Source organism: Callorhinus ursinus, unplaced genomic scaffold, assembly GCF_003265705.2.
Source record: "Callorhinus ursinus isolate GAN/ISIS: 27379988/994484 unplaced genomic scaffold, GSC_fseal_2.0 scaffold62, whole genome shotgun sequence".
NCBI lineage: Eukaryota > Metazoa > Chordata > Mammalia > Carnivora > Otariidae > Callorhinus > Callorhinus ursinus.
The window spans coordinates 6285773-6306187 of record NW_027397124.1 but is presented as its reverse complement, the minus strand read 5'-3'; the positions used below and the strand labels follow the sequence as shown (position 1 = coordinate 6306187).

Sequence of the window (20415 nt, the reverse complement as noted above, 5' to 3'; positions counted from 1 at the left end):
GTGACATATTTTAAGTTAGATACTGAAGCTTATACTAAACACTTAGAATCAATTGCACTCTCTGTTCAAATAGGATTCTCACTGACAGATTTCATTTCTAATTTGGAAACTTGGAATGCCAAGGTCTCTTGATATTTGAAAACAGAAAGCAGGGGCTACCAGAATGGACTTTCATTCGGGCAATCTGAGAGTGATGCTCTGGGATAGCATTCTGATTTATCTTCACAAGCTGGTTGCTTAGGTTCTCAGTGGATGTCAAGATTCCAGAGAAAATTCTTCTAACAGGTGACAGTAGGTGAGAGCAACTGAGCACATCTGCAACCCAGCCCAAAGGCCATACCTGACCTTGGGAGTTTCAGTCATCTGAGTCTGCCAGGTTTAAGAAAGGAATATAAAGAATATTACTTGGAAAATGATGAATTTCTCTGGGCAAAGTCTTCATAAGCAAGGTTTCTCTCTGATGTCTCTCTATATACTTAATTTGGAATGTTACCTGTCCATAAACAACCACATATGAGATTTATCCCACTTGTAAGCTAACAAGTTAGCCTACCACAGTTTTGTGAGTGCTTCCAGGGGACACAACACTCCTGGGTCAGAGACAAAGGACACTTTGTTACCCATAGCTATAGCAGTAACTAGCATATCAGAATTTTTACACCACAAGCATGAATTCCCACAAGATGATGACAGCCACACACATAGTGGGTTGCATTCCAGGAGAGGAACCCTGTGCTCAAGGACCCTGACTTTTTTATAATGGGCAGTAAGCACACCTACTTTGCTGCGGAGGGAGATGTTATCTTTATTATCCTGGATCATAAGTAACCTGTCTTTGCTTCAGGGAAAGATACTATCTCTACTTTCCAGGGTGGTGATCTTTGCTCTAGGGAAGACATTATCTCTAGCCTACAAACTGTTTGCTATAAAAACATCCTTAAAGATAGTTGGAATAAAATGCAGTCAGTGCATTGATCGTAAGATGTGCAGAAAAAAAAGATAATTTTATTCCAACAGCATATTTTCCCCTCTGTCCTCTTATTGAAGTCCCATCCTGTGTGTATACCTGAATGTTCCTGATCTCCTCTTTCTGATGACCCCTAGACACACACACACACACACACACACACACACACACCACAAAACCCATTTGTTCTCGGCACCCAAGTCCCTAGGACAATTATGTCCACTGTGTGGTGGGGCAATCTGTACTTAGGTACCTCCTAGGTAAGGGCCAGTTTGTACAAGTGCTTAGGAATAAAGTCATTTTGGGGTTGTGGGTAAATGGATGGAGCCTCCACCACTCCTGATGTGTCATATCCACAGGAACTAATGATAATGCATTATCACATGCCTGGAACACAGTAAACACTGAATAGATGTGAGCTATTATATCAGTCAAAGTACACAAGACTTGCTGTAGGAACAAATTAGCTCAAATATCAAAGTGTGTTTTTTATCTTTATCATGTCACTTGTCTATTGCCAGTGGCCTGGAGGCTCTGCTCCTCACTGTCCTGACTCCAGGACGTAGGCTGGCAGGGCAGCCATCATCTGAAATGTTGCTGGTCCCTGGGCCGGGGGACGAGGACTATTGGGAGAAACTAGGACAGACAGTTAAATGCTCTGGTGCAGAAATCAAACATACCACTTCAAAAATAAATAAATAAATAAAACATACCACTTCAGTTCACAGGTCATTGGCCAGATCAGGTGACACGGCCCCACAAGGGGGCCAGGTAGTACAATACTACCGTGTGCTCGGAAGGCAGAAGGGCAGAATATTTGGGGACAGCATGATGATTACCATAGCTTTTATTACTGTTATTAAAAATTATAATAACAATGTATCTTATGGCAGAGGACATCATAACTGCCTATTCAGCATTCTTTTGATTTTTTTTTTTTTTGGTAATAGAACCCCAATTTTGTTTAGGTCTCTCTCCTTTCCCCCCAGAGTCATGGAGCCCCAAGGAGAGCATGATCGACACCCTTGACAGGAGGGGTAGGCCTGACTGGTCAAGGGGCACTGCCACCCTTCTTGCTGGTGACCACCTTAGCAATGGGCACAAATAATTCAGGCCACTGGCAGGCCAACAGAGGTTTTAAGTTCCTGGGGGCTTAGAGGAAACTTATGTCTCAGTCTTCTTAAAAAGCTTCTAGAAAAAACTTCTCTTTCTTCTTTGGATATTGTCAAGCCCAGCTATGAGGCCTGGAATCAGCTGCAGCATCTTCTTGCCACCAACCTGAAGATGAAGCTCCCCAAAAGAACCCACAGGGAAGCAGACCGAGAGCCACTGGACAGAGTGAATCCTAAAGCCCTCTGGACTTTCTGTAATGAAGCCTCACTCTCGAAGCTAACAGGGAAAGAATTTTCTGTTACTTTTAGCTGAAAGCAACCTAACAATACTGCTATCTTCCTGTTAACTTTGGAAAGAAAGGCAGTGTGGAGTGGGGAAGGAGCAGAGTTGGGTCAGCTAGTACCACGGGTGGCAAGAAAGCAGCAGTGCAACAGTCAGATCTACACAATGTCTAGGGTCTGCCAACATGCCCGTCTGCCACGCCCCAAAACCCTAGCTGTGATCCCTGGCAACATGGGCATTTTGCTGGCCTGCTCTGCAACTGTAGCCTTCATCTCTTAGGAAAGATCTATTACCCTGTTTGGACGAAGGCACTAGTCTTAAGTCCTGTGATTAACTCCAGATTTTGATCTTCAGTGCAGATTTCCTGCTAGTTCTCTCTGAGCTCTCTTGAAGGATGTGCCTCTGGGTTTAACTACAATTTCTAAGACCAGGTCATAAGACGGTCCTGTAGCTTGACTTCGAACCTCCCGGTTGTGTCAGCTGAGCCTCTACACACAGATGGTGTCAAGTGTCATAGGAAAGGTCTTTTGATTGCCATAGGATCATGTCGGGTGTTTCCAGTACACATCCGTGTCAGGGCTAGGCGAGCCCGTTGGCTGTAATGTACTGAAGTTTTGTTTCTTTACGTCTTTTCTCAGGTCATCTTCTTGAAGGCATATCAGGTTAGAGTCAGAAGGCATGTCTTAGATCAATATTCCCAGCAGGAAAATGCTCTGGGAACCTCGGACTGCGTGGCTAGTCATTTATTTCCTGTGTTGTAAGTTCATCCTGAGGGGGAGAATTATTTGTTTTTTATCCTGCCATATTAAATAAAATCCTGGTTTAGAGCTGGGCAAAGTTTTATAAGGCAGATAAAAGGGCTGTTTTTAATAAACAGGGTAGAATGATAAGAAATGCGTTCTCTCTGCAGCGGTTCAGTAACACAAGAGAATCATGAGGACCTCCAGCTCCGTGAAGGATCCTTGTCCACAGCACTGATCAACAACCAGCAGCTTGCAGTCTCACCCAGAAATAGAACTGGCGGGAACAGGCATATAGGCTTTGGGTGAGATTGGTTTTCGAAGAAGTTCAGGTAAATTTCAAAACAGCACGTGCTGTTGTTGGGTTGGGGTCTGTCCGTCCACTAGGCTTGCAGTGAGTGGACCATCCCAGGGCTGTCATCTGTCTTGGGAAAGCAGAAACAATCATCTGACCAATGCTGCAGCAGGTAGAGATGGTATTTTCAAGGTCACTCAGGTAGTTTTATGCTGGCATAAAAATGAAAGTTGACTCTCTGGAGCAAACAGTTCGTGTAACAAGACCCTTGAAATGCTAGCAGAACAGCTTCCCGAGGTTTTCTTTCTGTCTTTCTTCACTGGCTAATTTCTATGCAACTGTCACGACTTCACCTCTTTTTTTTTTTAATTTAAATTCAATTAGCCAACTTATAGTACATCATTAGTTTCAGATGTAAAGTTCAGTAATTCATCAGTTGCATATAACACCCAGTGCTCATCACATCACGTGCCCTCCTTCATGCCCATCACCCAGTTACACCATCTTCCCACCCACCTCCCCTCCAGGAACCCTCAGTTTGTTTCCTATAGTTAAGAGTCTCATGGTTTATCTCCCTCTCTGATGACTTCCCATTCAGTTTTTCCTCCCTTCCCCTATGATTCTCTGTGCCGTTTCTTATATTCCATATATGAGTGAAACCATGTGATGATTTTCTTTCTCTGACTTATTTTGCTCAGCATAATACCCTCCAGTTCCATCCACACTGATGTAAATGGTAAGTATTCATCCTTTCTGATGGCTGAGTCATAGTCCATTGTACATGTATATATCTCACATCTTCTTTATCCATTCATCTCTCGGTGGACAGATGATGGCTGAAGTTTTCACTTACAATAACTAAGAACAATCTCTGATATTTATTCACCACTGACCATGTTTGAGGTATCATCCAAAGTTCTTTACAACAGTCCTCAAAGGGGAGATTCTCTCATCACCCCAGTTTGTAGGTGAGGAAGCCGAGGAACAGAGAGGTTAAACAACTGGCTCAATGTAACACAGCTTTGAACCCCACTGGGCTGGCTCTGCAATCTCCAGAGGCTGGAGAAGCAAGGAAACTTCAGTGCTAGACTGGGAACCAGTCTGCAGCCAACAGGAGGTCAAAAGGAGGAAGGGACCGGCAAGGCGGAGAGGAGGCAAAATCAAGTAGACAAAGGATGAAGGTTCACTATCAATTTGAATCTTTAAAAAAGAGCTGCCAGTGTCCAAAGAGACAACAGCATAAAGACCTAAGCACATGGCCTCCTAGAGCAGCTACTTTGAAGGAAGCGAGCAAGTTCTGCTAAGCTAGTTCTGCCCCACTCTATTTTCAATTTTTATTGGAAACTTTGGTCACATACTCCTCTACTAGTAACTACCCAAACTACTGCTAATTTTCAAGGTATTAAATATGGCTTTGTTAACGGTAAAATTACAAAGGATAAGGAAGGAGGGATTCAATATAGTTGAAGAATCTTCTCTGTATTTCGGGGAGAAAATTCAACTGATATCCATCTAGTTGTTTGGAAAGTTGAGACATGACCAGTGTTATAAATAATATCAAAGAATATTTCAGCCCCCAGGAATTTTTCAAAGCCAATTTTGGGGAATTTTCTCTTCCCCAACCCATCCTGTTGTGTTTTGTTTTGTTTTCTTTTCTTTTCTTTTTTTGTTTTTTTCCCCAAAGCCAAAGAAGTAGAATTTGGAACCCATCTTAAGGTTTTGTTAAAACTCATGTTTGCCACAGTCTGATTTCTTTCAGATTTTGTCCATCTTCCGAATTCAAAATATAATTCTATGATAACATTCACGGCCAAGTGTATTTCTACTTAGCAAGCAAGAGAGTAGAGAGTTGTCCTCTAGAATTTCTTTTTTATTATAATGTTAGCTATCTCCGGTCTACCCGTTTTGTCTCTCTTTTCAAAAATCGTGTCTACCTTCCCCTGGCCCAAATTTTTATTTTTCTATTCTGCCCAGGCCAGAATGACTTCAGCAATGGAAAAAAAAAAGAAAAAAAAGAGTCGGAATATGTATTCTTTATTTACATGGCAACCTTCTTTTACAGATTCTAAACTTTAGACCAGGGAGCGAGAACATTGCCTTCTAAATATTTGTGGGCTGGATCTAGGTTCCTTGGTTAAAGTCATTCAAAATGGATGGAAATACTTGGCATAACTCTCAAGGTTATAGTTTTATAAGGGACACTTGTTATTTTTCTTTGTTACATAATCCTATCTCATTTCTGTCCCTCTCTCAATAGGCTTTCCAGACTAGTGGATTATCAAGATGAGAAAATCTGACTCTTGAACTGAACACATTGCTTTGAGCCCTGCAGATCACTCTGGGCTTCTTATAGTTCCAACTCGTGCACAGAGAAAGTGGTACTTTTATTTCAGCAAAGGCTCAGTTAATAACATACTTCTGATTTTGGAACATTCGGGATGGAAACTGGGTTAGGAAATCCCATGTCATAGTACCTCTTGCTCATGTTTGGAAACCTCAGGGAACACCAGCAATGTCTGGCAACAAACCAGGCCTCTCCCATCTTATGTGTGACACTGATCTCATTTCTTCTTACTCCCTGTCAGACTCCAGCCAAGAGAACTTCCCACACACATCTTACACAGTTTTGCCCATCTCCACGCATGCACCAGTCAATAAAAGCATTTACAAGGCACCTACTATGTGCAGAGGGAGGATTGTGTTTCACTCTCCACTCTGCCAATTCCTGGATTAAGACGGTGGCTCAGAATATCTTCCCAGAAAATGTTCTCTGCTTAACTCCATCCTCTCTAACGTCTCCATAAATGTGTCCTCTGGTGAGCACAGCTCCAGCGCTGCTTAAGACAGAGTTGTGCCAGTTTTTTGACCATGACCCACAGAATGGAATAAATTTGATGATACAACAACCCTGTACACGTACACACACACACACACACACACACACACGCACACGCACACGCACACACACAGCTTGCAAATACAGTTAACCAAAACAAAAGTTTCATGAAAATAATATTTACTATGTAGGGTGCACTTGACTGTTTTAATTCTAATTTGATTTCGTAAAACAAAGATACTTATCTTTACCCACAAAATTGATCTCCTGACCGGCAGTTTGATAAACTCTAGGAAACTCTGGGTGTTTAGGAAGCATAGAAGTTAATTCAAGATTCTAAAGGATGAATCTATAATTCAAACAGGGGGTGACTTGAGAGTGTTCACCAAATATTGTCAGAAAAGTGAAGATTGCTCCAGATAAGGTATTTGCAAGCAAATGTTAAGTTTGACCAGATCCTCTGAATTCCCAAGAATTAATTCATTCCTTAGAGCAAACTTTTTTTTCCCAAGACTTCAAACATACAAAAAATGGATGAGGTTTTTTTGTCCTCCAGGAGTTCAAGGTTAATGGAGGACACAGAGAAGTGACCCAGCAATCTTGCCTCAGTGTTCTAAGAGCTACACCTGAGCCCCACATGGGGGGCTGTGAGAGAAACAAGAGTCTCCTCATTGAGAACGGGGTGAATGACACCTTCTCTCTAGACCAAGGATGTCCTAAGTATGTGTGTTCAGAAAGCATGGGACCTCTTGAATCTGCAGGGCATTATGAGTGGTCCCAGGCTTCAGGGAAGGGCATCGATGGGAAAATGATCAAAGATGAACATCGGGAGAGAGGCGAGCGAAGAAGCTTGAGTTTTCTCCTGAAATATAAAGGGAATCCATTGAGAGGTTTTAAGAGGGGCAGAGGATAACAAGATTTCTGTTTTTGAAAGATGCTTGAAGAAGTAGTGTAGAGGATGCTGGCCAAGAAGCCTTGTGGAGAAAAGAGTCTAGTTAGGAGTCTGGTGTCAAACACCAGATGAGAAATCATACAAAAGGCCTTGGCTGAAGCAATGGCGGTGGGAATGAAGAGGGGAAGCCTCTGAGGAGCCTTAAGGACACAGTAGCAAGTTGGTTCAAGCAGGTCACATCTTGGATGACTCCCAGGTTTCTGGCTGGCATGACTGGAGCGGCCTTTGAGCTGTCCACTCAGATGGGGATTTAATGCAGGTGGAGGGCATGGTTGGGGGCGGGAGTAAAGGTTCAATGATGGACATGCTGAGTTTGGAGCTCTATGGTGATCCCATAGCCATTTGGATCTGGGGCTTGGGGAGAAGCCAGGCCTGGTGTTAGACAAAGCCACAAGGCAAAGATATGAAGTAGGACAGAATCAGAAGAAGACTGGGGATGAGGCTCCAAATTCAGGGCAATTACTGATTTGCTGGAGATCAGTCATTCCCATGACTCTGGTTAGCATGGGGTCAGTGCAGACAGCCCTTGTTCTTCCTTCCTGTCTTCTTTAGCTAGCAGGAGGAATGAAGGGTCTTTTAACATATTTATTGAATACAGTCCTTCCTTCTGGAGCCTTCTGGAGATGACACAGATGCCAGGTGGAGATCATAGCTCCAACAAAGCAAGACAAAGGTAAGGGTGACTTGTACCTAGTCATTAACAAAAAGTAAAGAGCTAGTTCTGAAATGTTTGCTGGGTAGGGGTCCCTGATTCCTGATAGATTCCCAATATTCATTTCACACATTGGGTGTTGTCTTCCAGAGGACCATATGTTCAGTTGAGAGTGTGGTTTCTTTACTAGGTTTTAAGCCCTTCCAGCTATGAAGGGCTTAAACAGCGCAGCACTCTGTTACGGGTATGTGAGTCCTCAGGCCAGCCTACGAGGATGGGAAAGCAGAAGCTCAGTTTCTGTTCTAGGCTCTTAGGGGCAGTGAAGCTCCCTGTTATGGGCTGAGTTGTATCCCCTCAAAATTCATCTGTTGAAGTCCTAACTCCCAGCATCTCAGAAAGTGGCTGTGTTTAGAGATAGGGTCTTTAAGGAAGAAATTAAAATAAAATGGGGTCATAGAGGTGGGCCCTAAAATCCAGCACGACTGGTGTCTTTATAAGAGATGATGGCCATCTACAAGCTAAGGAGAGAGTCCTCAGAAGAAATAATTATACTGACACCTTGATTTTGGGCTTCTAGCCTCCAGAACTGTGAGAAAATAAATTTCTGTTGCTTAGGCCAGACTGTGGTGCTTTGTTATGGTGGCCCTAGCAAACTAATATACTCATCTTTTGTTTTTCTGATGCGGGCTGGTATATACAAAAGCTCGATGCATACCCAAGAGGAAAAATAAGAGTCTAGCGTTTGGAGGAAAAGAAGCCGGGGTTGGAACGAAATGCAATGTGAACACTAGCTACTGAAACAGATAAATCACACAAGTGGATTTAACAAGTATAAATGTATCTACTGCCTTGCAGATTACCAACTACTTTACAAACTTTAACTGATCTGATGTTCTCAACCGCCTCAGCATCCCCTAGAAACGCACATTCTCGGGCCCTCGTTAGACTAAAAGAGTCAGAAAGGGGAGAAGGGGAGGGAGATGGGGGAGGCAAAAACAAGCCGTGTTTTAACAAATCTCGGGTGACTGTGATTGGCTGAAGTGTCAAGTGTGAGAACCACTGAGAGAGGGCACGGTCCCCTGTCCAGATGCGCCTTTGGGCGGGGGGAGGGGGCCGGGAGACCTCACAGTTGTGACGGGGCTGGCAAGGGCGGTCTCCTTGACAACTGGCCCAGAGCTCTACCGACTGCAACGTTCGCACGCGTTGGTGGGTTTTATCCCGCGAACTGCTCAAACTCAGAGCGGTCGCTCCGGTCTCTAAAGGAGAGCGGCGCCCCACCGGCCCCCGGGCGGCACGGCCGGAGGCGAGCGATAGTGCGGTGAGCCCCGGCGCCGAGAGGCGTGTGCGCTTGCGCGCGTCCCCGGGCCGGGCCAGGGCGGGAGCGCGCCGAGGGGGTGGGTCGCGCCGCCCCGCCGGCCTGGCGCGCCGTCCGAGCCACTCAGAGCGCCCGGCGGCCGACACCCGGGGGCCCTACAAGTAATACCCGGCGCCCGCCTGCCGCGCCGGGACTCGCGCGCCCGCACTCGGGAACCGAGGCTCCCGGTCGGCCCTGACCTGCCTCTCAACTTGCTCTGCTCCGGCTGCGGCGGCGAGTCTGCCGGGCCCTTCGCCGAGAGCCAGCTAGTGTGGGGACGGTGCCGCCGTCACCGAGGTCCCGCGCCAGTGTGCGCCTCCCCGCCCCGCGCCGCTGAGGAGCGACCGCCACCTTCGCTGCGGGGAACTTTGTGCGGGGGGTGGGGGGGCCGCCCGGCAGGTGGGCGACCGCGGCAGGCGAGCAGAACGGGTGAGTGGGGCTGGGAAGTTGGGGTGTGAGTGTGCAGGCGCCCCGTGGTGGGACGCGGGCCCTCGCGTGTAGGTTTCCCCTGCCCCTCCTCTTAGTCGCCCTGCAAAGTTTCACTCAGGACCGGTTGGGGGGTGGCGAAGGGGATAGGCTCACCTGCTGCTAGTGTGTTTACCCTGGCGAAAGCGCGAGTCATTCGGACAGCCACTCCTCCAGGCCGGGTGAGTGACACGGCGGCCCCGGCCTCCAGCCCCAAGCCAGACCCAAGGCTCCACCGGCACCCAAGAGCCCCGGTGACCCGGGGCTGCGGATACGCCTGGAGCTCACCCCAAGCCGCTTCCTAGTCCTAGGACCCGGGGGAGGGTGTGTGTGTGACGGGCCACCGCCCTCCCCTCCGCCTCTTTAATTCGAGCAGGAGAAGGCTACTGAGATACAAGACACAAACTTTCTTTTTCCCTCAGTAAAACTGCTTTTCCAGTGTTTTAAAACTAGACGTGCAGACGCGATTCATGGTGGTTTCTTTGGGACATCCCTGGGGGCGGGGCTGCCCCGGCTGGCCCGCAAGTGGGGGACTCCGGGCGCGCCCAGTGGCCCGGGGGCGCGAGGACAGCTCTGGTCCTCTTCCCCTGGGGTCTGGCCTCAGCACTGGCACGGCGGCCAGGATGGCCCCAGCGCGCTGGCCACTGCTCGGGAAGGGATGACCGTCGGTGGTAGGTGCGGGGGTCCTGCGCTCGGGTGGGCTCCAGGTTCCGACCCTGTGTCCTGCTCCTCGCTCAGTCCCGCGGGTGCTCCCGCTGGTGGCCCGGCAGAGGGCGCCAGCTCCCGATCGCTGCGCGGGCCGGCGGAGGGGAGGGGACTTGTTCGAGGCTCCAGGTAAGGAGCATAGTGAATCATCCCGAGGGGGGGGACCCGATCTTCGCTCTGTGAAAGGAGGCAGGGAGTGGCCGTGGCGCTGTTGAGAAGCAGGGGCTGCCAAGCCGCTGTCCGCCGGGAAGCGGCGATTCTGCCACCCAGAGGTCTGGGGAAAGCTCAGGAAGGTAAGGAACGTCCCTCCGCGCGGTGGCCCCAGGGCAGGGAACGGCAGCGTAGACTAAGGCCGGCAGACACTAGGACACGCCGCTGCGCGCCGTTCTCGGGGGTCGGAGGTGGGGCCACTTTTACTCTGGCTCTGGGCGGTCCTGCCCGGGGCGGCGACGGGAACCTGGGAGCAGGCGGCCGATTGGCGGGCTGCTGCGATGGGGTGCTCCCGGCGGCCCGCGAGGTCCCGGAGCAGTAACAAAGGCGCGGCGCGGCCACTGCTCCCACCCACTTCCGTCCCCCGCGCGCCGTGGCGCGCGCCCGCCGCGAGGTGCGGGCCGGGGCAGGATTTCCCTCTGCGGAGTTTGGGGAAGTTAGCTCCGTGGCCCGTTACCCTGGGAGGAGGGGCGGGGAAGGGGGGCGACCCGGGGGGTGGGGTGCACGCGAGTGTTCAGAACTGCGACACTGCCCGTTTCCTCTCCCGACTGCACGGGTGAGTGGCGAGGGCTGCCGTGGCTCCCGCGCCCCTCCTCCGGTGCCAGGGTCGCGCCTCCGGAGGGCCCGCGCGGGTTTGAAGTCCCCGCGCGGCGCGCCCGGCCAGCCCGCCAGTCCACGCCCCTCCCTGCAGATTCGGGTGGCGTGCGGGCTCCCGGAAGGGAGTGGTTTAGGCCCCCGGGGACCGCCGGCAGCCGCCTGCACCCTGAGCCGAGCTCCAGAAGCGGGTAATTGCATTACTGTGAGTGAGCGGCAGGGAGGCTCCAGTCCAGGCCGCAGTCTGGGTCAGGTGCGGGGTTAAGCGCTTCTGGCGAAGGCATTACAGCTCTAGTGAAGTCTGACAGTTTATTGCACCAGGAAGTTCCTCGTGCAATAGGGGTTAAGAGGGCTCCTTGTTTTCCCGGAGGTTGTGGGAACTTAGGCAAACCCAGCCTGTGCACAAGTCTTGTCCCTGAAGTGGCCTGGGCAACATCGCCACCGCGCACCAGACGTTCGGGGCTCTGGACACGAGACGAGTAGGTGCTGCTGAAGAAAAACCCAGGGCACTCTGCTCCGATGTGAAACCATATCGCCCAGTAATCAATGGATAGAATTCACATGCTTTCTTATCTGCCTCCACTCCCTTCTGTAGTAAGGAAAGGGCAGGAACTGGTTTTTATAAAGTGCCTAGTGGATGAGAGACTCTTCACACACACTTTGGAAGGATCTTCACCATTTTCCTCCTCCGAGGCGGTTATTTTTAATTTACAGATGAGTAAACTGAAGCTTAAAGAATCTGGCTTGCTCTAGAGTACTGTTTGCTCCTCCCAGTGTCTTTGGCAAAGGCTGATACTGAAGAGTTGTTTATTGATTGCTGATTAAAGAGTCAGGGTATGTGCTATAAGCCCAGGTTGGGGTTTGGTGGTGGTAGGCATTAGGGTTAGGCGGACTTTCTACAACTTGCTGACTTTTGTTAGGGCCAGCACCAAAACTAAACCAACTCTTTAAGTTTAAGGTTTCTAACGCTTCTTCCAGAAATCCTTAGAATTTTCTGACAACTCCAAAGAGAGTCAGAAATAGCTCTCCTCTGCATTTTGTGGTGTCTCATGAGGCAGGTGGGCCTGAGGTGGAAGCTCCACATGGCATGAATCTGTTTGCCTTCCCTGTTGCAAGGAGCTGCAGTGCCTCCCCTGTTTAAGTGGTGTGACTTGGCCACTGTGCTGGATATGTGTGTAACATTAAGTCTGCCTTGGAAATATGGCCAACCTTAATTAACTGCCTCATGAGTTAAAACTCAAATGCCTTCTCAGCATCCAACAACATGATTTTATCTGTACACATTTATGCATCTCTGAGCTCAAGTTTGTAATAGGGGCTGCTGGTATTGTCTTGAATGTTCTTAAAATGCATTGCCTTTAAGAAAGATGTTGTTTTAAACTCTGGAATGACAGTCTGTGACTCAGAACGTCCCAGGGCAATGCCAGTTGGGGAGACAGCGAGGCATGATGATTAAGGGCAAGCATCTGAAATCACAATGGCAGGCTTGAAATGCCACCTCCACCATTTATAGCTCTGCAGTATTGGGCAAGTTGCTCAGCCTCTCTGAACTTTGTTTTCCTCTTCTAAGACAGGGATAATAATAGCACCTCCTGCTTTGACGCTATGAGGGTTAAATTTGATAATCCATATAAAGTACTTAGTAGCACAGAGTCTAGCACATGGTAGCTATTCAACAAATGTTAAGTAATAACCATGATGTTTAAGAACAGATTCTTTCTCTCTTTCCTTGTCTCCTCCAAAGAGGTAAAATAGTTCATTGATATTTGCCTTGAACTTGCTATTCTTCTTAGTTAATACTGCCATGCAATGCAGTGAGTGATTCCTCTTTTGGAATCAGCGGTTGGGGGGTGGGGTTGGTAGTGATGGAAAACTCTGTCTAGTTGCCCAAGGAATTTACAAGGGGCTCCGGAACTGTAGGGCTTTCTTCCTAATTTTACCACTGTATAATTTTGTGGTCAGTCCTCTAGCCATTTATCTTTCCTTTAAATTTGAAGCCAGTATCCTAATGGCTAGGATGACAGGACTTAAAGAAAAAAACAAATGCAAAACCAGACACACTGGAGCAAAGGAAGCTATTCTCTTTGCTCATTCAGTCGCCCTTTATAACACTGAAGAAAAATATCCGCTTCTTTGAAACTTGTGCTGGCCCAGTCCTGGCAAGAGGGAACATTTCTCTGGAAAATAGGATATTTTTCTGGAGTCTGTTTAAAGGTGAGCCACCAGATTGGTGGGGAAGGGAGGAGGGTTTGAGATGCCATTTCAAAAATATTTGCGTAAATATGGTAAACGATGCATGATCTGAAAATGGCTGGACTATAACTTGGAAGCTGATACAAAGAAGTAAGGCCATGCTCAGGCTGAACAACTAGTGAACAACCAGTAGAGCTAGTTCCTATGTTATAAAGCCCAAAAGCTTTAAACTTAGCAAATGCAAGTGGAGAAATCCTTTTTTATGCCAGGTTGTTTTGGAAAGACCTCTTTAACATTGCTAGTGTGTAGCTGTGGATTTTTCTTGTGCATTTATCTTTTAAACAATCGGTCATGAACAAAAGCACCAGAAACCCTATTATGTCATCAAACACCACCCTAACTGGGAAAGTTGTCATCAAGAAGTGCATGGGTCTGGAATACAGGGAGGGGTTGCCATTTAAAGCATCAGAGAGGTTTTACATTTGGGTATAAAATGCAGCTTTCTCCCACCCTGGAAAATGAGCTGCATGCGAAACCGTGTGACAGCATGCAAAGGGTTGGGAGCAAGGTTTCCGCTTTTGTGCATCTTACTCCATTTGTAGCCACTTGTTGGGTCCCTGCTGCAAAGAAAGAAGCAGCTGCAGGGCATGCGCCAGACCTGCCCTGGGCTGTCCTTTCTATTGTACAGAAGATGAACAGGCAGCGTGTTATTTTGGATCACATAGCAGCTTGTTCAAAAGCATCTTGCATTCCCCAGCTGTTTCACAACTTCTTTGCATATGGGAGAGAACTTACCAGCTGCTGGGGCAACTGTACTTACATTTGCTGCTTTTGTGCAGTAACCAAGGAAGGTAAAAATCCGGACGCCTTTGTTAAACTGTAGCCATTGTCAATAGTCTTGTTTCTGTTAGGTCAGTGTTATTCTAGATACAGGCTTTCAGGGGAGAACGTTTAAAAGGAAATGTCAGAATTAACATTTTTTTTGAAGAAATTTTTTCAGGGATAACCAGTATGTATAGTTTTTTTTATACTTAAAACCCACACAGCTTTTGTGTTTCATTGACTAACAAAGGAATGGGTCTAATATTAAAAATGTATTTTGAATTAGACATATGAATCAGGTTTAATTACATACATACTTCTTTTGCATGAAGTATATAAAAAAGACAATGTGTATTCAGACAGTGCTTTTTTTGTTTTCAGAATATTGGGTTATTTTGCGTTTGCCAGAGCCGGATGGTGTTTTGCCCACATCCCTTATCTTATCCATGACAAAACTTGAGTTTCCCACAAGTTGTTACTTATCCAAGATGATCTGGCTCTTTGGTTTAATTCAGCAAATCTTTTGTTGAGTGTTTACAATGTGGCAGGCCTGGAGAACCTATAAAGATGAAGAAGGGCTTGAGCCCAGCCCTGGCTGGATTCACAGTTCAGAAACAACAGACTAAACCCGTGCCCTATGTGGGCTGTGGTAGGAGACAGCACCTTTTGTGTAATCATGTTGGTGTTGTAATCATGGCAGCTCAGATAAGCCAGAGTACCAAGGTGATGCACCATTTAAAACCCGAGAAGGGGAATCTGTGTGCAGGAAGATGGACTGGGCATTCTGTGGTTTATCACATGTGGGGTGCATGTACTAGAGAGACAAGACCTTGTGTGTGTGGAGAGAGCCTCCCTGTGCCCTGACTCCTGCCTGGGACTCAGAAGCCTTCTGCCCTCCTCATCACTGTGCATGGAAGTGAATAAATGCTCTTTAGGAGTAGCAGCATAAATCACAGCCCTTTATTAGGATCAGTCAGCTGCAATCCCTTTGTTCTATAAAAGGTTATAAAATAAGCCATATTCACTTGGACATGTATAAAACCCAGCCTGAAGCTCTTCTACCTCTGAGGGGCTCTTGCACTGGAAACCACTGCTGCTTCAGGTCCCTGGGCAACTCATAGTTGCTGAGTTAGACCCGTGGTTCTAAGCCCCTAATCCCCTCTGTGCTCCATCTACACGTCCACGTATCTCTTACTTGGTCCCTTTTTCACAGCAGTACTCGAACTGCGCAGTGTTTCAGCTTTCAGTTGGTTTTACTGCCATTTATGCTGAGATTTTTCAAGAGCTCTCTTTGGTTCTCAGGGCTGATGGCCAGGCGGCTCTGTATTGCACAAGAGGAAACTGAGGCTCAGCCGTCGAGGGCCTTGCCTGGGCTGGGATTGGAATGGAAAAATCTCCCAACTCACAGCTCCGAGCTCTCACTGGCTGAATCTTGGAAGGATGAACTTGTACCAAGCTAGAGGCAGAGCCGCCCCCTTCCTGAGGCTTCATTGTGTGTGTGTCCCCACTGACATGGTCCTCATTGGGCTATTCACTGGGTTCTTTCCCTGGGGCGACTCTCTTCCTCATTACATTTTGCTGCATGTTATAATTGTTCTTATATTGCAGTTTTAAGTCTTGGCTCTCAAGTGCAGTTGCCGGCTTTCTGACACACGCATCCCTCTTCCCTTTCACACAGGCACGCACGTACCCACATGCACGCGTACACAACCACACAGAGAGGCCCGATGTGGCTGTTGGACCCATTATCTGTCTTCAACCAGCCCCGCTCCTTTCAGAAGATGACTCTGTCCAAGTGGTTACTCCTGTTTGATGGTGTGGAGTGCTAAACCCTGCCCGGTGGATTCCAGATACATCCACTGGGATGGGTGGATGCCGTCTTAACCTGTCTGGTCTTTTCCACCAGGGGACTGTTGGACGATGAGCCAGCAGCCCTTGGTCACGGGGACCATGTTGCCCCTTCGGCACTGGGCTCCGGAGAGGTTAGAAACGACTCCCTCCCTGGAGGAGGAAGAAGCTGCTGAGCTGTGGAGGGTGTCTCCTTTGGTCAGGACTTTTCTAGCGTTTCTTGTGCAGCCACAGGCCTGCTCCCCACGCAGATCCTAGTAGCTCTTCCTCCGGCCCCCAGACTTTGGCAGCTTTCTCCTCATTCTGGGACCCTGTGTCTCCTCTTTGACATGCTACCCCTCCTGCTCCCTTCGTTGCGGCTGCCCAGCCACCTCCCGGCAGCCCTCGGTTTCAAGTGTCTTAGGGACAGTTTGCCTTGGATACCCTTATCTCCATCTGTCATTGGTATTTAATTGCTTTCTCCCACCATCCAGCCTGCTCAACACGGGGTAGGCTATCCTTTCTGATGACTGCTGTCAGCTTCTCCTCCTGCTGATCAGGCTGCTCTGTTTTGGCCCCTCCTCTGCACGCTGCCTCTTTGTGTCTGCCCTGCCCCCGGCTTCCAGTGCGGGTTTTTGTGTCTTTGTCTCTCTCAGGGCTGCCCTGCCTTTTCTTGCTGTCTTCTGTTCTTTTTCTTTTTCCCCCTCTCAATTTTTTATTTAGATAAAATTGACATACAACACTACCTTAGTTTCAGGCATATGGCATAATGATTCAGTATTTGGATAGATTAAAGGATGACCACAGTAAGTCTAGTCAACATCCATCACCGCACGTAGCTGCAGAATTGTTTTTCCTCGTGATGAGAACTTTTAGGATTTACTCTAAGCAATGTTCGCAGTTACAGTTCTTCCTTCCCTTTTTTGACAGTGCTTCTTGAGAGGTAGATTCTTTCTTCCTCGTTTGCTCTTTACCATTTGCAGACTCTTCTTTCTGCCTCTGTCGTGAGCCAGTCCCGTTTGGCTGTCACCTGTGTCAGGTATAATAATCACATTAAATATACTCGACTGCAGATTTTATTCAGAGGAAACTTTGCCTTAAAAAAAAAAATGGTTCGGGGCCCCTGGGTGGCTCAGTCGTTAAGCATCTGCCTTTGGCTCAGATCATGATCCCAGGGTCCTGGGATCGAGCCCCACATCGGGCTCCCTGCTTGGCAGGAAGCCTTCTCCCTCTCCCACACCCCCTGCTTGTGTTCCCTCTCTCTCTCTGTGTCTCTCTCTGTCAGATAAATAAATAAAATCTTAAAAAAAATGGTTCTTTGGAACTGAAACTTGGAAACACCAGTTTTGAAACTGGTCAAGTCAGGGTATTTCAAAGGCTAGAACTTTGGGGAAAACGGTTTGAAATTTATTTTGGCTTTTCTTTCACATGGCAGGACCTTGAAAGTAACTGAAACATGGGCTTGTTTTTGGGTAACCTTTCCCTTGCAAATGGAAATTGTTCCTACACAGAGCAGAATTAATGTTTACTTTTTTTTTTTTCCAAATTATATTTCTGAAAGATCTTGGAAGGTATTTTGTGCTTTGTGGCCAGTGTGGCTTGTGCGTAAGTCATGGGTGTATTAAGACTGTGCTGGGCCTCTTGTTCTAGAGGTTCCTCAGGGGTATTGCCAAGCAGTGATTCTATGTCCATGAAAAGATACTGGAGAGTAAGTCTGAGGAGATCCTGGATTTAGGAACCTTTAGTTTTCTCTATAAAGCTATGAATGAGGAGGGGTATCCTCAGAGTGAGGAAAGGAGCGGGTTGGCTGTTGGGAGGTGGTGGGAAAGGATGTTCTTGCCCTGCCTTGAGCCAGAGCTTCAGGGATAACATCTGTGGCTGGTGCAGCCTTTGCTTGGCAGTGTTTGCCATGAGCTCTGGAGTCCTCCCACCGGGTACTTGCTCACTGCGTTTTCTCTGAAATTGTGTGTGTGTGTGTGTGTGTGTGTGTGTGTGTGTGTGTGTGTATGCTAACGACTTCATTAACATTTCTTCTTGCTCTCCTTTTTTAAAATTCTGAAAAAACTGAAAGGATGCTTACCTGTGCCAAAATGGAGTTTGGTTCTAGAACTCCCCAATTAGAAAGGAGCACAGTGATGGAAATCTAATCTAGGGGAGTTAGATATGGGAATCTGTTTATGGCACTGGGATAGGAGTTTGTGTTAGTACAGACTGTAGTTCACTCAGACCGAGGGATGCTGATTTAGTTGGAATCCACATGTGGTCAGCAGGTTCAGTTAACCTAGACAGGTTAGCCATCTATAACAACATCTATAACAACATTCCATCAAAACTGGAATTATATAGTAATAAACAATGAAAGTAACCCAGCAACCTGTTCATTCATTCACTTGTTTGTCCTGCAAACATTTGTTAACCTCATAGTGGTGTGTGTGTGTGTGTGTGTGTGTGCGTGCGTGCAAATGCCCATGTGTGTGTGCATGCAAGCTTATGCGTGTATGTGCACATGCTCAGTACTGAGAATATAGTGTGAACACTGCCCTCACAGGGCTTACAATCTGGAAATGCATTGTCAGCACAAAAGCATAGGAAAGTGTTAGAGGTGTTGTGATGGATGCATATTCCAGGCTTAACGGAGACACAGAAGATGCAGTGGTGGGGGTGGGGCTCCTGCTGATAGGAGGGTTGCGGATTGGGTACACCATGTGCCAGGCCCTGCGCTGAGGGCTTGACATGCCGTACCTCTCGTCATCGGCACAGTCTTATACGTTGAAACCCTGGGGGTTAAGTACCTCAAATGAGGTAAGATAGTAAGTAGTAATATCTGGGTTTGAACTCAGATCCAAAGTCATAAACCTTAGGCAATAAATGAGAGGATGTATCTTCCTGGGTTTACTTTTCCCCCTCCATCCATCTCCATCACTGCTGTGAAGGAAGAAGGAAGGCTAGAGAGCTGTTTTGTTAAAGGAGGATGTGCAGGGGGGTCTAGACTACTCCACTGACATACAAAGGATATACTATGGGGATCCAGTTTAGACAGTTACTCTGAGTCTGTAATTCTGCAGTTGCTTAGAGTATCCTTTATATTCAGTGTTTTGCCAACTGTATTTCTAAAGAGGCTTTCTTTTCCTTCTGCCAAGCTTTGCAGAAACTGGTTGCCAGGCTTGTTGTCACCCAGGAGGGACTGTACCCCATGGCTCTCCACTTCTTCTTGGTGCTGGGCATTGCAGCCAACAGCCTCTGGTTTCTGCCTTGCTGTTCTCAGCTGTGTTTGGGTGAGGAAAGTGGTTCTATTTCAGGCCTGTTGAAGGAAAGAGTAATTTCCTCATGAAGCAGAAGCATATCAGTGCACACCAACAGGCTCTCAGGAGCCTCGTCTTCACATCCGGCAGGATGTAGGCTACCTCGCTTTATCTCCCCTTTTCTGCCTTTTAAGGATGACAAGTCTGTGTTTCTGACAAAACTCAGGTGTGATTGTAAGAATACCGGCTGGGCAGGTGGAGGTAATCTACCACTCTTTAAGAAAAGGAAGCTCAAAGGGGAAGTTGGATACTGCCTTCTTCTAGAGAGAGTCTCTGAGGACAATGGGCAGCCTTCTTTAGAGTGATTCACTCTGGGGCTCAAGAAGAAATGTTAACAAGCACACTCTGCTTTAGGGCTATGTTTATATGTCCTGTTTCAGATGTAGCTCTTGATAGCAGTGCAAGTAGAAAGATAGAACTCTGTCCTTAAACTGTGTACCAGAATGAGGAAATTTCATGCCTGAATATTTGGAAGTAAACATGCTTTAAAAAAAAAAAAGACTGCAATTTTTAGTCCATTGGATTTTAAGTCCAAAAGCTCTAAGAATAAGGTTAAGAACTTACATTCCTGGAAAAATTGATAGACCACGAGCTCAAGTACAGAGACAACTTACTTCAAACAATGTTAGACTATTTCCACCCTGTTCCTAAAAATGAATTTGATATAAGATAGGATTTATATATTTTTTTCATTCTGACCCCAGAATTATCCAATTATCTATTGAAAAACAGTCATCATCATCATATACTTCTGACATTGAGTTTCCAGGAAAAAGAAAAACATATGCTTGACAAGAAAGTTATATGGTAGAAAAATGTTTTGGTTGATTATTTATGTAAACCCAACATATGTGTGTGTTTGTGTTTTTTAAAAAAAAACTTCCTCATCACTTTATTTAAAAAACTAAAAGTTTTCATTGCGTGGCATTTTTTGCTGCACTTGGTTCTCAGAGTGTTGGAAGAAAACACAAGCTTGTTATAGCAGGCAGTGAAAGTGCTGTGTTGTTTTTTTTTTCCCTGAACCAATTAGTTCCATCTCTAGCGTCTAGGCTTCTTAAAACACACACACACACACACACACACACACACACACACACACACACACA

At 47.0% G+C, this 20415-nt stretch overlaps 1 protein-coding gene across 3 annotated transcripts in view; it reads left to right on the top strand.

Annotated features, from left to right (window-relative positions):
• Window positions 1-9256: 9256 nt before the first annotated feature.
• The window catches only part of SVIL (supervillin), a 233511-nt gene continuing 222352 nt past the window's right edge, over window positions 9257-20415 (top strand). For 2 of the 3 annotated variants that reach the window (XM_073885529.1, XM_073885531.1), the window contains exon 1: window positions 9257-9620. The gene's annotated coding sequence lies outside the window, so the exon portion shown is untranslated. Of the gene's footprint in view, window positions 9621-10493; window positions 10655-20415 lie in introns of those variants that run through there. The other variant, XM_073885530.1, reaches the window with a different exon arrangement.